At 36.6% G+C, this 18,390-nt stretch overlaps 1 protein-coding gene across 1 annotated transcript in view; it reads right to left on the bottom strand.

Annotated features, from left to right (window-relative positions):
• The window catches only part of LOC145944522 (uncharacterized), a 90,075-nt gene that overhangs the window by 49,669 nt on the left and 22,016 nt on the right, over positions 1–18,390 (bottom strand). The window contains exon 3 of the transcript XR_014426688.1: positions 161–242. The gene's annotated coding sequence lies outside the window, so the exon portion shown is untranslated. The remainder of the gene's footprint in view (positions 1–160; positions 243–18,390) is intronic.

Here is an 18,390-nt window from a genome sequence, read left to right as displayed (position 1 = left end):
TCCCATTGCTTTTTGTAACAATGACACGACTGTCCCGCCCTTTTACCATCCTCTTATCATACATTCGGCAAATAGTCGTTAACATAAATCAAAAGGCAAGATAAACTCGTGCCGCAAGTACATTTAACTCTATAAACACAGTACAACATATTTCTCTTACCTAAAAACACGAAACGGGAACAGCGGAAGACCTTTTCATACAGGATATTTCAGAAGTCGTTGAACTCTAGATAGAAGTCGAACTGAAAAGAGAAAAATATTTGCTTTAATATTAAAACTATATAAAATCGATATCAAGGGTCAGATTAAGTACTTAAATCTTTCATTCCTGCATTCCAATATACTTAACACGAGGAATTATGATAAAACGCATATTTCTAACCTATTTAGGTACGAGTTATAAAAATATCTCGACAACTTCGACGCAATGTAAGCGCATCTAGAGGCACATGCTAGATGCGCAACGAGGCTTCGCCGGAATTTACAAGTATCGGTTGCGAATTGTCTCGCGTTGCATTCCACGTCGCCTACAGACGATGCGTAACTTAAGCGTCGTTTAACCAACGTCACGCACACGTGTGAATACGCGTATGCTGTCGCGTAGAAGACGTAATAAGCCGGCGCGAGTTAAAGCGACGCGGGGGTTAAGGATACCGAGGGTTGCGAACCCGCGGTCACACGGCGTATAAATTCTTGTAGCCCGGGCTCGCGGCAGGTACTTGAAAGCTTGAAATTCCACGAGTGTCGCGAATATATTGCTGAGCAAGGATAAATGAAGAACGAGAGAAAGCGAAAGTTGAAGGAGAGAAAGAGAGAAAGAGAAAGGAGAAGGTGCCACGGTACTTTCTGGCAATTTACCGAGCGTTTGTCATTTATGCCGAATAAGATTAATGTTTCATATATTATTAATTTATTACGTTCGTTTTGTAATTATTAAATTATGGATAGTTATTATTTGCATTATTTATGCAACACATTTTTATAGATGAGTGTACTGTGAGTGTGTCTAGGCTCGTGCCATTCTTCATTACATACACCCTTGTTTATTATTAAAAGACCGGCTAAAAGCATTATTCGTCTATTCTGAAGAGTATTGACTTTGTTTAAAAAATGGTAGGGAATTATTATATTCTTTAGAGAACTCTTGTGGGGTGTGATTCGCTTTCTGGCGAGAGAACTAGGATCATCTCTCTGGAGTCACACTATATCTGTAAACTTTCTTCTCGTTTCTCTCTCTCTTTCTATCTTTGATATATAAAAAAAATATTTTGAAGATCGTTCAAGATAATATTTTCAATTAAAACTTAAACAATTAATTAACTGTAATGTTAATTATATCAAAATAATTTTCATTATTAGATTATTCATTTCAAAGTCCTGGTTGATCACCTACAACTGCATTACTAATGCAGCTGCAATATAATTTGATATAAATAAAATTTAAAATAAATGTATTTATATATAATTGATAATAATAAATATTAAAATTCCATTTGCAATGTAAATAAGATATCCTGTATCGACATAGTACAAAATTAATTATCGATAGAAAAGTCAATGGTTCAATGACTTTTTTAAACTCTCTTTCTCTCTTTGATATTATATAAAAATATATTTTAAAGACCGTTCAAGGTAATATTTTCAATTAAAACTTAAACAATTAATTAACTGTAATGTTAATTATATCAAAATAATTTTCATTATTAAATTATTCATTTCAAAGTCCTGGTTGATCACCTACAACTGCATTACTAATGCAGCTGCAATATAATTTGATATAAATAAAATTTAAAATAAATGTATTTATATATAATTAATAATAATAAATATTAAAATTCCATTTGCAATCTAAATAAGATATCCTGTATCGACATAGTACAAAATCAATTATCGATAGTTTAATGACTTTTTTTAAAGTGCTCGTTTAGATCGAAAGAACGACCTGCTTAAATGACGAAACAGGAGGAGCAGCTGGTGCCTGATGGTGACACGACCGGGCAGAATATGTAACGAAGTGCACATTCCCCGACGATATACGTGTGCACGACACACGACGTCGATCGTAAGTGAGTGTCGCGTGAATTTAAGCCGCTATGCCTTCCCAATGCCGCCGGCTGCGCTTTTTTTTTTTCTGCTTACGCCTTTATTATATGGATAAAGTGTCTTGTCTGGGAGGCGGAAATCGCGAAAACGCCGACTCGTTGACTACGTGTGAGTGTGCAATTGCATAATATTCTGCCAGGCATTTAAATTCTTGTTGCACAAACATTTTCGCGATCGAAGAATTCTAGCCGTTTTTGCTAATCCAAACAATACGATGAAAATAAAGATTGTACATTAAAATACAGTTTGCAGTCTAAAAATAAAATTAAGATTAAATTTTATATGTATATAAATTATAAAATATAAATAATATTATAGTATCTATTTTGAAGGCTTTTAATTAAAAAATTGTTATTTTAATCATAAAAGTATTTCAAACTTTACAATACAAATAAAAAAATGTTGTGAACATTAAATTATGTAATTATGAATGTGTTATGTGTTAAATCAAACATCTTTCCTCTTATCTTGTTTTTCACTATCTGTGAGAAATCATACTACTTTATTTTCAGTTATCACGTTTTTACGCATATGTTTATTCGTAAAAGTCGGCACACACATCGTGAGAGAGAGAGAAATGTTATTAAGTAAATCCGACCATTTTTACACATGCGACATCACATAACATATGATCTTGAAATTGGGTTATAAATTTGGTCGGTAGAAAGCAATACTTCCGGTTGATAAAACGACGCGGCCCAGGAATAAGGGGGACGATTAATGTTCCCTTATCACGAGCTTGTTGAGCTCAAAAGATTAAATTATCGAATCACAGCGTCCACGCGCACGTTTGATCGTCGCTCTCTGGAATATAATAAATCGATCAGCGCGTGATCGAGCGAATGGTCCGGGCAAAACAGGGTGGCCTGGCTTTCGCTTTCTTAATGATTTGTCTGTCTTTTGCTTATCTCGTTAACGAATATTTTTGCTTCTCCTCGTTCCCAGCGGAAATCGAAAACTAGCAGGGCGTCGCACACTTGAATTACAATATGTCGCCGACTTGTCATCGACCAAAAGAACCAAAGAAAGCACAGAGAGTGCGAACTTTGGTCAGAAATTATATAACTACATACATAGCAAAGAAAGACAAAGCGTACATGAGCACACAATAAAGTCGTAAAAGATATCGAAATAAAAAGTTAAAAAATAGTATTTTCTACGATGAAAAAATTTGAGGACGAAAATTTTTATAAACAATTTTTAAAATATGTGGAGGAGAGATTACAAAAATATTTCATTTAATTACCGCGATCACAAAATTGGACTTTAAATTACATCGCAAGTGATTTTATCATGTCTCATGTATGATGTAATAGATAAAATGATAAGGATTTTTACAAGAACATATATATTTATTGAAGAAATGTACATGAATATGCACGTACATTGCGTCAATAGTGTTCTGATTTTTTTTAGAACGAAGATTAATTAAAATTAAATGAGAACGCCTTACATGTAATCCGTAGATCTGATTGTCTTGGATTCCGAGCGTGAACGATTTTAATTGGTGTTCTTGGAATAATTCGCCCATTGCATTTGAATCATTAAAATTCATATCGCGTCTGAAGGATATCAATATCGCAATATCATTCTTCAACGGATACAGATATCCAAAAAGGAGCGCTTCGCTTGAGATCAATTCGTCCAAATTAGACATTTTGATTTCAGTAAATGTCCGATGAGTACGTATCGAAAGTTTTTCAAGGCTTATGAAACGGGTTATTAAACATAGAACAAAAACGCATATAAAAGAGATACTGTGAAATATGAATGTGTCCATATTTAATGATAATGCGATCGTATCTCAATTGAAAAAATCGTTATGTATAACTTTTATTTCAGCACCTTCATCACTCATTTATGTAACGCGTGATAGTCTGTCGAGTAAAATTTATTACATTGTGCACCTCGACATCGTCCGTTTTGTCTTCATTATCGTATAACATAGAACGGACTTAACATAGATCCTCCGTAGATTTGATAATCAAATTGATTAATAGAGAGAGAACAGAATTAAAAATGATATTTAATTTGAGGTGTGCCGACTACATTAAATCTCTTATATTGATGATATTACTTGTTTCTCTCGTTTTATTTTATTTAGTTACTTTATATATATATTTATTCTATATATTTTATATTCTACTTATTTTAATAAATTTTTATTTGATATACTGTTTTATTTTTTACTTCTTTGATTATATCGTAATATAATCTAATTGTATGTTAATAAATTGTGCACGTGCCAAATAGGTATAATTGCTTTAATGAAAAAATACATTCTAGTGTGTATTACACTAGAATAAATTGTAGAAACATTACTCGCAAAAGAATATATTATAAAGTCTGAGTGATTTTTTTTAAATACAGAAAATATAAACCGCATAACTATCGATATTGTATACTACACACGCGAGTTAATTGATCTGCACGATTATCGTGGTATGCGATTCGTTAGTTAATTAAATAAGTTACTCGAGCTTGTAACGAATGCAATCCTGTTGTAAGATATATCATGAGGAACAGGACTGAAAAACAAATGGCTTATAAAAAATTTATAATCGTCCTAAATAAGTCGGATGCCGTTCAATGTAAGGGACTGTCTACAACAGTTGATTTATGTTTTTCATTCTCGTATAGTTGCAGCGTACAAATATCATCTTGATTCGTCTTACCAAATCGAGTTTTTATGTAAAAATTTGAATTATTCAAGAAATTCCCATTTCAAGGCCAGAAAGAGCTCTGCTAGCAATTCATTCCTCGACGAAACCGAACCGCTTTGTCGAAGCCGAACCGCTCCTTCTGTTTCGGCCGTATCCTGTTTCTTGGAAAGAATTTCACGCGGTACTCGCTTCACAATGTCCGTCTCTCAAAAGCGCCATACTTTATCTTTATAATATCCGTCTCAGCTCGTAGAGCCTCCACGGTCGTCTTGAAAATCTAGCTTTAAATATCAATGGCCAACTGAATCATTTGGTTATGGATAAGATTACGAAGTTTTTTATGAGTGTAAAATTCTCTTTGGCTCATTGGCCGTACGACGAAGTTGATTTTTTAATGTTTTATTCGCTTTAGTTGTCTGTTTATATAGGATCCAAGCCGAATAAATGGATAGATCGAGACATCGATAAAATATGATAAAGGAGAAAGTAATATTTTGTTAGTTACATATATGTATTGTGAAGATAAGTATATAGATAACTGATGTATAAGTTACGATGAGTGAAAACTGATAAGTTATCGGCGATAATCAAATAGTTAGGAACAGTGAAGTGTACGAAACAAAAAAAACAAAAAACAAAAAAAAAAGAAGTAAAAATTAAAAGAAGCAGAAATCATTAATATGTAAATCTTCCATAAAAAATTTACATATTCTACATATTTATGTACAATGTTACGCTAGAATGAAAATTAATTAGTAATATTTAAAAATCGGGATATAAATATCTCGCATAAAATCATGAATACATAAATTCCATGATAGTTCTACTCGCGGCTCTCGCCGAAGAATCTTGAAGAATCTCAAATGAGAAGGAGTCATATGACTGAAGTCGCGATTTATGGCGAATTTCTGACAACATCGTGTAAGTATTATGCCTTTAATTTCGCGGCATTAGCTTCTCTTTCGCAAACGATAATTTATATCGCAGAGTATCTTGTCGCGGCAAAGTCTACGACGAGATCGTACTTGTATTCGCGTCCGTTTCATCGTCGTGGGACACGAGGGAGAGTATCTCCGTAAGAGCATTGAACATCAGCCTCGGCCAATGAGAAGTTCCCGAGATGTTTCTTCGACAAATTGAAAAATTCGAATCCCCGCTTTGCCGCGGGGCGGCCATATGGCGCGGATTTGATTAATTATGCGCGGCATCGCGAACACACGAAACGTTATTATCCCGGAGACGAATTGCCTCGCTACTTTACATGCCGCTTCTTCTTTTCTTTTGCCGCGGTCGAGATAAACCGCATCATTTGATCATCATCCCCCGCGTTTGGTAGTGCATCAACGTGTCAAAAAATGCCACTTTATTCCCATTGTTTTCTCAAGCACTTTCGACGACAGCCTCGAATACCGCGTGATGTATCGTCGCGATTTTTTATCAACCACACCATTGAATAAATCGCGAGGCTCAGTTCCCGCTGGGAAACACATATCATTGTTCATTATTTTCTTAATTAATTCTGATATTAGCAGAGAGGGAGTAAAAGTACATTTTATATGTTTTCCTAATGTATTAGAATAAAATATTAAAATAAAAAGTTATAATAAATATATTTTTATATAACTTTTGTATATAAAAAATATTAAAATAATAAAAAATATTAAAATATTAAAAATATAATATATAAAAAGTTGATTTAGAAATAAGATTTTTAAAATAGCAATTAAAAAATGAAATAATATATCTAATTTATAGCTCTACGGGATACTTCACAAGTCGCGAATAATACGTGCCATGGTGTGTTAGTAAAAACCGCGGGAAAATCGCAAGTGGTGCTCGAGCGAAGGATTTTTGCATGTGTATGTATACATATGTGTATGTACTTCGGTAGCCCGATCGATACGTCACGTCGTTACGGCATTTAAGATGGATGAACTCAGAATCTGCCAGATGTTAGCAGCGAGGAGAGGAGAGAATCGTCGCCGGAGGACCCTCTCTCGTACATACTTCCCCCGGCGACGCAATAACGTCGAAGATTATCCCAAGTAAGGGGCGCGCGGGGCCCGATTTCGTTAAGGATGGTTAGCCGGAGCTGGCTGCCACTTGCTTGCACCCTTCGCGACGAGCTCGTGCCAAGCAGATGTCTTATTGTCATGCTAAGGGATCACCCTTGTGCGATATGTAACGTCTTTCGGCTTGTCGCTTTCGCCGTCGGTTTCTGCTTGTTTGAAATTATTTTTTCAGCAGCCAGGGGGTTGGCCGAAACGCGTAACGTATCCCGGCGGGACCGCTTTTCCTTCTCCTCGTTGAAATACGCAATATGCCATACGGCAAATACAGATCGTTGTACAAATTAGGCGATTAATCGTATAGCGCGCAGTCTGAAGAGACGGTTCGGTTCTTGTGACATACGCGACGCATCTTTCTCGGAGTCTTTTAAAAAAATTTCTTTTAAAGAACCATATAATCCGACGCTTATTTATTTTTATATAATAATAAGAAAATGTAGCTATGATAAATACACCTATATTTTTTATACTTGCAATTTTCTTGGGACAGTATTTAGCACATTATTTAATCATATTACTTATATACATATTAATATTTAATTGCGGTAATATTTTCGAAATAAAGTAAAAATATTATTGCAATTAAATATCGGTATAAGTAATATATGATTAAATCGTGTACTAAATATTATCGCAAAAAAGTATAAACGATATAGGGGTGTCCCCTAGAATGTGAAAATTGTTAGATTTATTTAAACTAGATTTTTGCAGCTAATGTCCGATTACAGATTGTGAGCAAATTCGCGACTCACCGCGACACTCATCAGCTCTCGTGCCCCGCTTCGAACCCCAAAAGACTTTCTTAGCTTTTAACTTCACCCCAAGAAGGCGATCTCGAATAAAATCGGCAGCTGCCACCGGCCTTTGTATTTCGCGGGTACGCGGACTTTTGTTGTTCCACGCTTTTGTCGCAGCGTCACCGTTGGTCCATATCGTACGAAATGATTCTCGATTGAGAAATTTATCGGACCATATTTCAATAAAAGCAACAGCCAACAGATTGTGTATGATCAGTTTGTACAGGCTGTCCCAGAAATCCGGTATTTACTTCCACTTTCTTTTTTCTTGGATAAATTTCAGGCGAATTTTTTTATAATTAGAAGATTATATTAAATTTAAAATATTAAATCAAAGATTCATCGTAAGAAGATTATATTGAATTTAAAATATTAAACATCGTAGTAAGTTTTAGTTTAAACTTATGAATAAAACGAAAAAGAAAATATATATATATATTTTAAAAAATAATTTTTTTCTTATATTAATATAAGGACTTCTTCGGTCTCATTCAATTAAAATAGATAATATCAGAACAAAATTAAAAAATGCGGATTCTTATTTAATTTTATTTGCACGATTTAAGAAAAGCCATTTGTGTGAGCTGAGATTTGTATATTCGGCGAGTTTGTTTTTCTTTTTCGTCCAGTCTTCAAATACGCGAAGTCTCGTTGCGTAAGTAACTTTCGACGTCTGAAATCAAGCCTCCCCGTAGCGTTGACTCGAGACTGACTAAGACCAGGTGCCGCGAGGGCATTTTAGCAGAGAACGATCGTTACGTCCACGGAGCCGATTTTATCGATTCGAGACGTCAACTGCGTCGTACTACTCGCCCTTCGCGTTCCCCGGAGCGTTTAACCGCGTGCTTACTACTTCACTGCCTTCTTTTCTGCTCTCGCTCGTTTTCCTTTACTCCTCTCCCCTGGCGCACACGTTCCTTATATCACGAAATACTATTACGTTATAGACGATAGACGGTCGCCAGGTGTCCTGAAGTACCCCCGTGTTAAGCCCCCTACTCTAATATGCAGGTGTGCCTGGCACGCGCACACCTTCTTCTGCATCTTGCTCGCAAACGTCGTTTTCTCTCTCCCTTTTCTCGCTTTCCTCGATAAGAAGGTGCCGAGAACATACGAACGGAAACGCGTGCGACTTTTGGGGGGCTTTTGAAAAGTCTCAAAAGCAATCTAAGTACAGTAATTTCGAACGCAAACTCGTACGTATATAACTGGAGAACTATAATCTTTAAAGGGTGACATTCAAGAACTCGCAATTTTATTCTCAGCAAAAATATTTTTCGCCAGTACGTATATAAAATTTTCCATAAAGGCCTGTGATAAGGAGTAGATAAATACAAATGTGTATTTATGCAAAAAGACACTTGACGCTATATCATCGAAAGTTAGAAAAATTAAAGAATAAAAAGAAAAAGAAATGGAATCTTTTAGAGAGTTGATTGCAACAAAGTAATATCCGGCTGGTTAATACATATACATATCATCGAGACAACATCTAACAGACGACAGACTGCAGGTTCCGCGGTGATAACCGTCTTGAACATAAGGCGGCCGACCGTTCTGTTTTCTGAATCCGGCGCGAACGGAAAGTAGGCTATTTTAACAAGACATGGCATAAGGCGCACGTGCTATACGCGTGGCTGACATCTTGCCAGATGACTTCTAATTAAATTACCGTAATTACCGGGGCCCGAAGTCACGGCCGAAAGCGTTCTCGGTCGCTCCTCGATAGGTGAAACTAGGTGTCAAAACGGTTATACGTTGTGGTCGCTACCGTGCGATCGTACGTTATAGAAATTCAAGATAGTTTAACAGAAACGAGATTAAAGCTTGATCGAGTGGGGATAAATTCGATATTCCAAGTGCGAGCACAAGCTTAATTTCTTATTAATATTCCTACACCGTATATTTTTGTAGTTATATCTAAAAAAAAATTTTGTTTGTGTGTAAAGAATATTAAAATTCATCAATCGTACATTTGCTGAGAAAATTTCAAATTGATTGAAAAAAATCTAAGTAAAAGAAATAATTAAAAAATAGACAAACTTTCCTCTCTCGCTCTCTCTTCTCTTCTGTCATCGTCTTTAATATTTAATATACCTAATTATATATTTCTCTTTTCCCCACACATCCATGTCCAGTATAAAAAATTTTAAAAATTATTCGATATATTTACGATCAATGAAATATATATCAAATTGAAGACATCAATCTTTAATTTTGTCAATAAATCTCCTTCATTTTCGGCGTTTGCACTTGATGCATAAATGCGTGTTCGCGCGCGATGCAGTCTCAGTATTCGTGATAATGAAGCATTTCCGAGAGTAGCCCTGTATAATAAAGAGCATTTTGTGGTGCTACCGGCTAACCTCAAGTCACGCAGTATATCGACACGAACGGCATAATTATAGAGTTTTCGAGAAACCATTACCGCCGCGAATACTTGTTCTTACCGCATAAGCGAGTGTGTATGCCATATATTGCGCGTATAAATATCGAAGAAATGCGCGCGTGTGCATTTTAAGGCAACTTTTAAGAAAGGGCGAAATCACCGATGACAAGCGAATCGAAATTTAAGATAAAATGATATTTGTTTTTCCAACCCTTGTGCTTATCTAATCGAAAAAAGATTGATGAAAGTTATCGTCTATTTTCTAATGTCAGATTATGCATGTGAGATTATTGATTGCATGTAATCGCATTAAAATGGATAATGTAAATGGATAACATTAAGATATCTCCACATTAAAATCATAATCTTCTCATTTAAAATCATAAAGAGAGAAAGTGACATAAAAAGAGAGAATTTTTAATTTAAATTATATCATATTTCAATAAGGACCTTATTTAATGGAGAGAAATGATAGATATATAGATATTATTGCATCGATTGCTTAGTTTTAACCGACATTCTAATTTTTGCGAATGAATCTCTGAAATATCAGAACGGATGCATGAATAACGGAGGTCAAGGACATTTTGCATTTTGGCAAGAGATACCGATAAGTAGGATAGCGATCCCAACAACTCTCTGACTGTCGTCTTATCATTCGGTCTCAGCTGTTCGTCCCACGCGGTGGGACATCCCGATTCTCGGAAGGGCCTCATAAAAATATCGTAAAGGATGTGAGCCGCTTGTTATGCCAAAAGAGCGATCTGCTACGCGCCGGCGCAAGGACTCACATTTCGGTCCCTTCATCTCTGGGATGCACATGGTACATATGGAAACGCAGATCAAAACATTTCACACGTTCGATGCGTTCGCATCTTTATTTGTAAAAGATATCAATTTTGCTATTTTCGTAATGTTTTACATCTGTTTTTAATTTATTTTTAATCTTAAAAATTTTCTGCTTTTAAGAGATCACCTAAAACTTCTAAACAGAGAGCCTCTATTTTCGTGAAGAGTATCTTTTATACATGTCGACCGACATTTGTATTATCACAAAGAAGGTTTATTTAAAAGAATGCGAGTGAAACTCGAGGTGGCACTTATACATTTAAAAATGATCCTTGAAGACTGACATTTTTTTACGACTATATGATCTTTTGGATGCGGAATTTATCAAATTTCCAAAGTCTACAAGAGATAAAGACGAAGATGGTGATAAAAGAGATGGGCTGGGCGGGAATCTGTCGACGCGTACCGCGATTTTGCATGCGGTCATTAGCTTCTTACGAGGGTTTACTCTCTTTCTCTCTCTCTTTTTTCAGACGACCCTGCCGCGAATGAAATTACCCAGGAATTCTATCGACAAATCCCGCAACCCCGTCTCCCTCTGGCGCGAATATTATCGTCGCGTTAACCGTACTACACGAAGAGAAAGAAAGAGAAGAGCTGGTCCAGCCTGGTCCCAGACAATCCAACGACGGTTCCTGTCCTACTGACGCTGCTTTCGTAAAGATGAAAAGAGAAAAAGAGCGAAGGGAAAGACGGAGAAAGAGAGAGATGGAGACTCGATCAGTACAAAGACCCACCAGACGGTAGTACTCGTTTCTTTTTGCTATATATTTGTATGTGTTTGTGTGTGTGTTGCCTTTTATCCTTCCCGGCACTTCCTTCCCACCGTCTACTCTCCTCTCTGCCATCTTCTTCTTCTTCCACGAGCGTCTTCCCTTTCATTGCGTATGGCACTTCCATCGCTCGAATCGGAATTTCATTCGCGATTATCAACTTATTCATGAAATCGGATAAACGGTTCCCGGTAAATGAGAGAGAGCAGGTAAAATTGGAAACGAAAAGATTTGAAACAATAATTTTATACCTCTAATACAGTATTACCGCGAAATAAATCGAATTATTAATTATAAATGAAATATGTATTATTATATATGATTTAAAATAACAATTATTGTATACGATTATTCTGCCACTAAAATCTAGACTCGAATCTAAAGAATTGAAATGGAAAATTAAATTTGCAGCGTGCTTCTCTTTTAAAATCTTGATGATATAAGCTGTTTACATAAGAAATTTCTTGTTTTAAAACTATAGATATATATATGTATTTAATATTTCTTTAAATACTTGATATCTTAGTAGTTTCTATTCTAAATAGTTCAGTAAATATTTATATTGCGCATTTTGAGATGCGCATTAAAAAGTATTATTTGTATCATTGATCTCCTATCCTGGGAAAGAGAAACATCCCGAGGGAACACGATCGCGCGATGACAACGTCATTCGAGGACACGGGGAACGAAAGCCCTCGAAGAATATCACCTCGACGAGTATGTCCGCGGTTAATTGGACGGGGCCCGATCCGCGCGTATCATAAGACCTCGACGTCGGCGAGGCGGTCCTCGCCTCATCAATCTGAGCGCTGACTAGCTAATTTCGACATGGACGGCGCACGAGGGATCCAGACGTAAATCGCTATCGGGAGAGGATAAGTCGATGGAATCGCGCGGATTAACAACCGGCAGAATCGGCCATCTTTGCATCGTCTAAAAGATAGGCAGTACGATTTCGTGACCAAGCGATTTTTTTTTTATTTTCTTGCAGCTTCACCGTGGCGAGGGGTACACTCGGAAATGTTCGATTCTTTCGAGGACTTGAATGTGCGCAACAATAATTATAAATTAAATTAAAAGTGTCTGAAATATAAGACATTTTTCTGATATCCCTTAATCTAGAATTATCTGAAAATATTTAATTTATTTTTTACGAGAAAATATATTATTGACAATTATATCATATATACATATACTCTATCATTATTATAATTATTTTCCGTTATCATGAGAATTAAATAATATTTCTAATTCTTTCTCTTGTCAACGTTATAGTTTGATCTTTCTTTGTATTTAAAAAAAAATTAAATAATTTTTTCTTTCCCCTTGGAATCAACCCCTCTCCTTTCGTGTCAATGCAATCATCCTTCACGACATAAATTTGCCATGGCGCGCAGAAACGACTTATCGTAGAAATCCCTACTGATTGACGCTTCTGCGAAAGCCGGAGGGGTTATTCGCGGCGTCGTCGGCTTACCGAAGGACCTCACGCGTATTGTTATAATACATGCATGCATGCACGCACGTTCGATTGTGTCGCGCGCGCGCGCGCATTGTTGCGGCATAAACGTTGGTGCACAATACGAATCGAGTTCCATTGAGACAATTGGCAATTTTCGACGCCGAATATCCGTCGGAAGCGGCGGTAGCGCCCACGGCCACTCACTTGGCAAATTGAAGTCCAGACAATAAATTGCAAACTGTCGTATGTGCTACGGTACCGCACATACGATGTATCGTACGCGTGCGTACGCGCCCTACACACGCACGTTCGCGACGCGAGTGCGTTCCTTCCTTCTTCTACCTTCCCCTTTCCCTTTCTTTCCCTCTCTCATCTTTCTATGTCGACCTTTCGTCCTCCGTCTCTCTCCTGTCCCTTATCTCGCTTCTTCCTCCCTTTCTCTGCGTCGACATAAGGACCGCACGCAGTAACATTACCATTCGGTCGCAGACGAATTCATTGGCTATGCCAGAGCGTCTTCCGTTCACAGGCAGAACGGTTGTCAGTCCGGTTTGACCCGACTTAGATTGTACATACGTGAGGAGCTGTTACGGTCGGCACTCATCAAACGATCCGTATACGATCGCGCGACCCAAACGAAGCGGATTCATGTTTTACCGGTAAAGAATTTCAGCAAATTACATTTACTTCTCGCTTATCTAACGGAATCGGAATGGGTCGAGATATTGAACGCTTGTCAGCGTCATAATGATTCCTTCATTTTACAAATGCTTACTTCTCGATCAAAAATTAGAATTACAATTTCATATAAAATTTTCGATATACTGATACCTTAATCGATACGTTGAATAAAATCTTTGAGCGGAAGGGAAAAGAGCTATATATTTCATAATCATATTTTAATATTTAATATTTTTATGGATATATTTATACATGTCCATACTCTTAGAAAACAGAAATAAATTGTGATTATATACTTTCCTTCTCTCGTCGTTAACAATTATCATTAAAAGGATATCATTTTAATAGCGTGCCAAATAACATTTATTTCTGAAAACGAGAGAATGTATTTACGATCTTTTCACGTGTCGAGTCCCTGCACTCTAAAGCGATAAGATAATGTAATTAGCGCGTATCGATTGAACTCGACGCGGACAGTAAATTTCAGCAATCAACGGTGGAAATAACATCTGGTCGCCTATTCTCGCGATTGACTCATCGATGCTTTATCAGCAATTCAAATTCCCATACTACCTGCGCAAGCGTCATTACGAGTAAAAAAAAAAAAAAGATTCTCACCGGCGGCCTATTAAAATATAGGGGCGCGCGATGCACATCTGCCTACCTCCATGCGCAATTACAAGCGAAACTGGCATTGTGTGACGATGCGATGCATCGACTCGTCCCGCGGTACCAACGAAGCGACGATTCTGCGTGTGTCGTCTTGATTCTCCCTTTCTTTCTTTCTTTCTTTCTCTCTCCCTCTCTCTTTCCATCTATCTATCTATCTATCCCTCCTGGAGTTTTATTCATCGTGGCATCGCGACGATATGTTCCTGTGAGATGTTCGCACGCGACATCCAATCCATGACCACATATGCTTCGGAGTAGTCTTGCGACTTCCGACCCTCATGTCGGAGTCAATATGCGGTTCGCATATTTACCGACATTATATCGTCTACGTACATCATATATGTACTTTGTAATCTTAAAAATCGAATTTTACGATGCACGAAAGGAATGACAAAGGGGACAGATATGATTCAAATTAACTCCTCTCTCTATAGAAGGCATAAGTTGCGCTCCGAAACATCGTAATCTCTCTCTCCTTTAAATTAAATATTTACAAAACGATTACAATATTTACGAGAGTAGCAGACACGACACAAGTGGCGTGAGCTTTTTAGCTGTCGTAACAACTTCGCGTAACAACTTCGTTAAAAGTGATGCGCGAGTGCTCTCATCCTGTTGAAGGGGGTCCTGACAAGACAATTTCGAAAGAGCGCGCTTTACTAAGAAAGGGTTCTCCGGTAACGCGCGGCCGGGATATTGACGTATTATACGAGATAATACGGTGGCAGTAATACGTCACTTCCGGCAGGCAGTAATAATGTCCGCTTTCTTTTGCAGGGTTGCGCTTTTCGAGCAACCTGGGCGCACTCTTTAATCGAATATTTAGATAAAGATTCGCGAGCGCGCGCGCGCGCTATGGGAGTGCCACATCCGGTGTAATAAACCGTATCATTATATGCAGATTGTGACATAAAAATTCATTCGACTCGTGCCGACACGAATGCGACATTCGAAATTGCAACCAAGGAATGCTTGCATCTATCAAATCGATATTACGAATTAATTCTACATTGTAGCGGAATATGAATGAAGTGATTAGAATTGCAAAGTTAATTTTTCAATTGATTGTGAGAGATGACGAACAAAATTTCTGTCTTTGAAACTCTTAATTTAGCTTTAAGATAAAATTCTGATTTAATAAAAAAAAAATTAATGTTACAGTTTGATTGTCAGATTAATTTATTGTATATTAATATTTGTTTATCTTTTCAATTGTTATTTGCGATGAACAGATCTTAAAGGATAAGAGACCTTAGTTGAAAAGGATGCTCGCGAAAAAACTTTCGAAGAACCGAACCGGGATAAAAAGTTTTCCCACGTACTTCACGGTCTTCCTGCGATGATGTCGATGAGCGTCGAAGAGTCACCAGGTGACACCGGGGTAACGAAAGCTCGATGGGCACGATAAAGGTGAATCCGCGCGCGTATACTATGACCTACTTGCGCGAAGAGGGGATAAATAGAAAAAAAATCACAGGCAGTGGGGAACAGATAGGAACTCCTTGCCGAACCGTGGGAGAGTCCTTCGGGACGATCAGGCATTGAACTTTCTTCTTCCGGTCCTTTATCTCTCTGAAGCCACAAATTCTGCGATCGCGCGCGTCACAAAAAAAGCGCCAAGGGAGAAATTCGTGTCCTTTATTATCGCGCCTCCTTTAAAATCCAACGCAACGATTTGTATACATGTATATACATGTTATATTATATATAACATACGATAACTTTGTGTCACGTTAGAATTATGAATTTGATTCCCTTTAATGTCGCCCAGGAAGTCGCCCAGTCGAATATCTTATCCGCCCTCGTCAGAAAACCAACGCACGAATATCGAGTTACATTCGTGAATCGCGGCGGAAAAAAGAAATTATCATTTGTTTGATACAAAGAATACGCTTCGTTCACCAAATATGACTATTATCGAACATTCTATACTCGTATATAATTGTGGCGTTATTGCAGGTGATTTGTCAGGATTGCAGAAACAATACACAGCCAGATCTTGTGGACATTATGTTCGCTTAATTGGCGAATAATTTGGTTAAACAAATATCGTTCTTTTCTCGAGTAATTTATGACGGCGTATTAGGATGCCGCAAAAGTCATTTGAAATTCCTCACGGTCGATGTAGTAACAAATGTATTTCCAAAAGCAATGTCACGTAAGAAAACAGTCATCCTTCGTTTTTACTTATTTCGACATAAATCTTTCTCGAGTGACAGATCTTAAATTTTGACAATGATTCTTTTTAAAAGGAGAAAAGCTTTACATTCTACTGTCTCCACGCGTCTGGTTAGGGATAGAGAAAAAAGTTTCCGAGAGAATTCTGTTGTTTCTACGGTATGTAAACAGAAACCAAATGGGCGCATAGTAGTGTCATAAAACGATTTTAGTTCCCACGGATAATATAATACTGTTATAAGGACTTGAAATCCTTAAAGAAAACAAGAAGTTAGAAAAAACTACTTTTAGGACGACATAAAAGTACGAAAAATCCCCTAAAATTTAATAAAAAGTGACAATAAATTAAGAATGGAACGATGCATCAGAAAAAATGCCAGTTCCATAATTTCTGAATTTTTTTAACAATTGTTTTAACATACATATATTTTATAAATAAAATAATTTAATAAATAATTATTTATAAATAAAATATTTTATAAATAATTTTATTAATAAAATATATAAATTCATATATAAATTTTAAATTTTATAAAATTTATATAAATTCTTAGTTCATAAAATTTTGTATATTTAATGTTTCTATAAATACATATAAGATGATAGGTATCTCTATGATATGTATGTATATCTCTATATTCTTGCTTTAATTTTTAGATATAATTTTTAGATTTAATTTAAAAATCACATGTGCGAGCAATTAAGACAATCGTAAACTGTTGATGCAATTTATGTCTTATAGGAATATTGTACATTCACTTTCTAACTTAACGATTGTGGACTCGTACTTTTGATTTATTATGCCAAATCAAGTGGATGTATCATCACGTGCCAAAATATGTTTTCTGTGTAATCCGACAGTACAATTATACCGGGCGCATCCTTCGCGAAGAAAGCGAGATGTTCCCCTTTCCTTCGATGCTTATCGTTTCTCGTGCGCGCGTAGTTAAGCACCATATGGCCGCCTTTTTGTTCCACCGAGGAAATGGCGAATAGGGGAGAGGCAGCGAGGTCATTTATTACATTACCTGCGGAAGTCTGGGCTATTGCGCTGAAGCCTCTTGTCTTTTTAGAAAGAAGGGGGTACCGCGAAGGAGGAAGCTACGTATCCAAGAAATGACAGCTCACGAGTTACTACTAGATTGTCTGTTCGATGAAAAGGATCAAAGTGTCTTTCTTGCGCGAATAAATAATTATTAAGATTCGATATTTTCTCATTTTAACATTTCTGTAATTTTAAAAATGAAGAGAGATAAGATAACAAAATCCTATACAAAATAATTATTTTTTAGATAAAAATATTTAAGATTTAAATATTTGTAAAAAAATACATTTACGATAATTTTTTTTCTTTCCAGATTTTTTCGACACCTACAATTATTAAAAAATATTTATAAGTATTGAAAGATCTTCTACTAAAGACGCTTCATAAGAAATATGATGAGATCATTGTTGAAAAGTTATCTGTACAGGCGGAAGTATATTTCGTGGACATATATAATATATTGCTCAGTTTCCTTCCCATAATCTACTAATACGAAATGTATTTTCGGTCGGAGGAGTCACACAAGACTGCCCCTGTGTTTTGGATTTGATCTCTGACGACTTCCTCGCCTCCACCCTGCGGTTATCGTACTCATGACCCGATATACCACTAATTTCATAATTATCCCCGCAGGAAACGCGACGACACCGGAAGCACATATTGCGCGACGTCAGTTGGTTTAAAAAGAAAATGCTGTTCTTATTTTTAC

This window comes from Prenolepis imparis, unplaced genomic scaffold (genome assembly GCF_030444845.1).
Source record: "Prenolepis imparis isolate NDT839.2.m4 unplaced genomic scaffold, iyPreImpa1.0 SCAF_13, whole genome shotgun sequence".
NCBI lineage: Eukaryota > Metazoa > Arthropoda > Insecta > Hymenoptera > Formicidae > Prenolepis > Prenolepis imparis.
The sequence above is the reverse complement of the archived record's forward strand: the minus strand, read 5'-3'. Positions and strand labels throughout refer to the sequence as shown.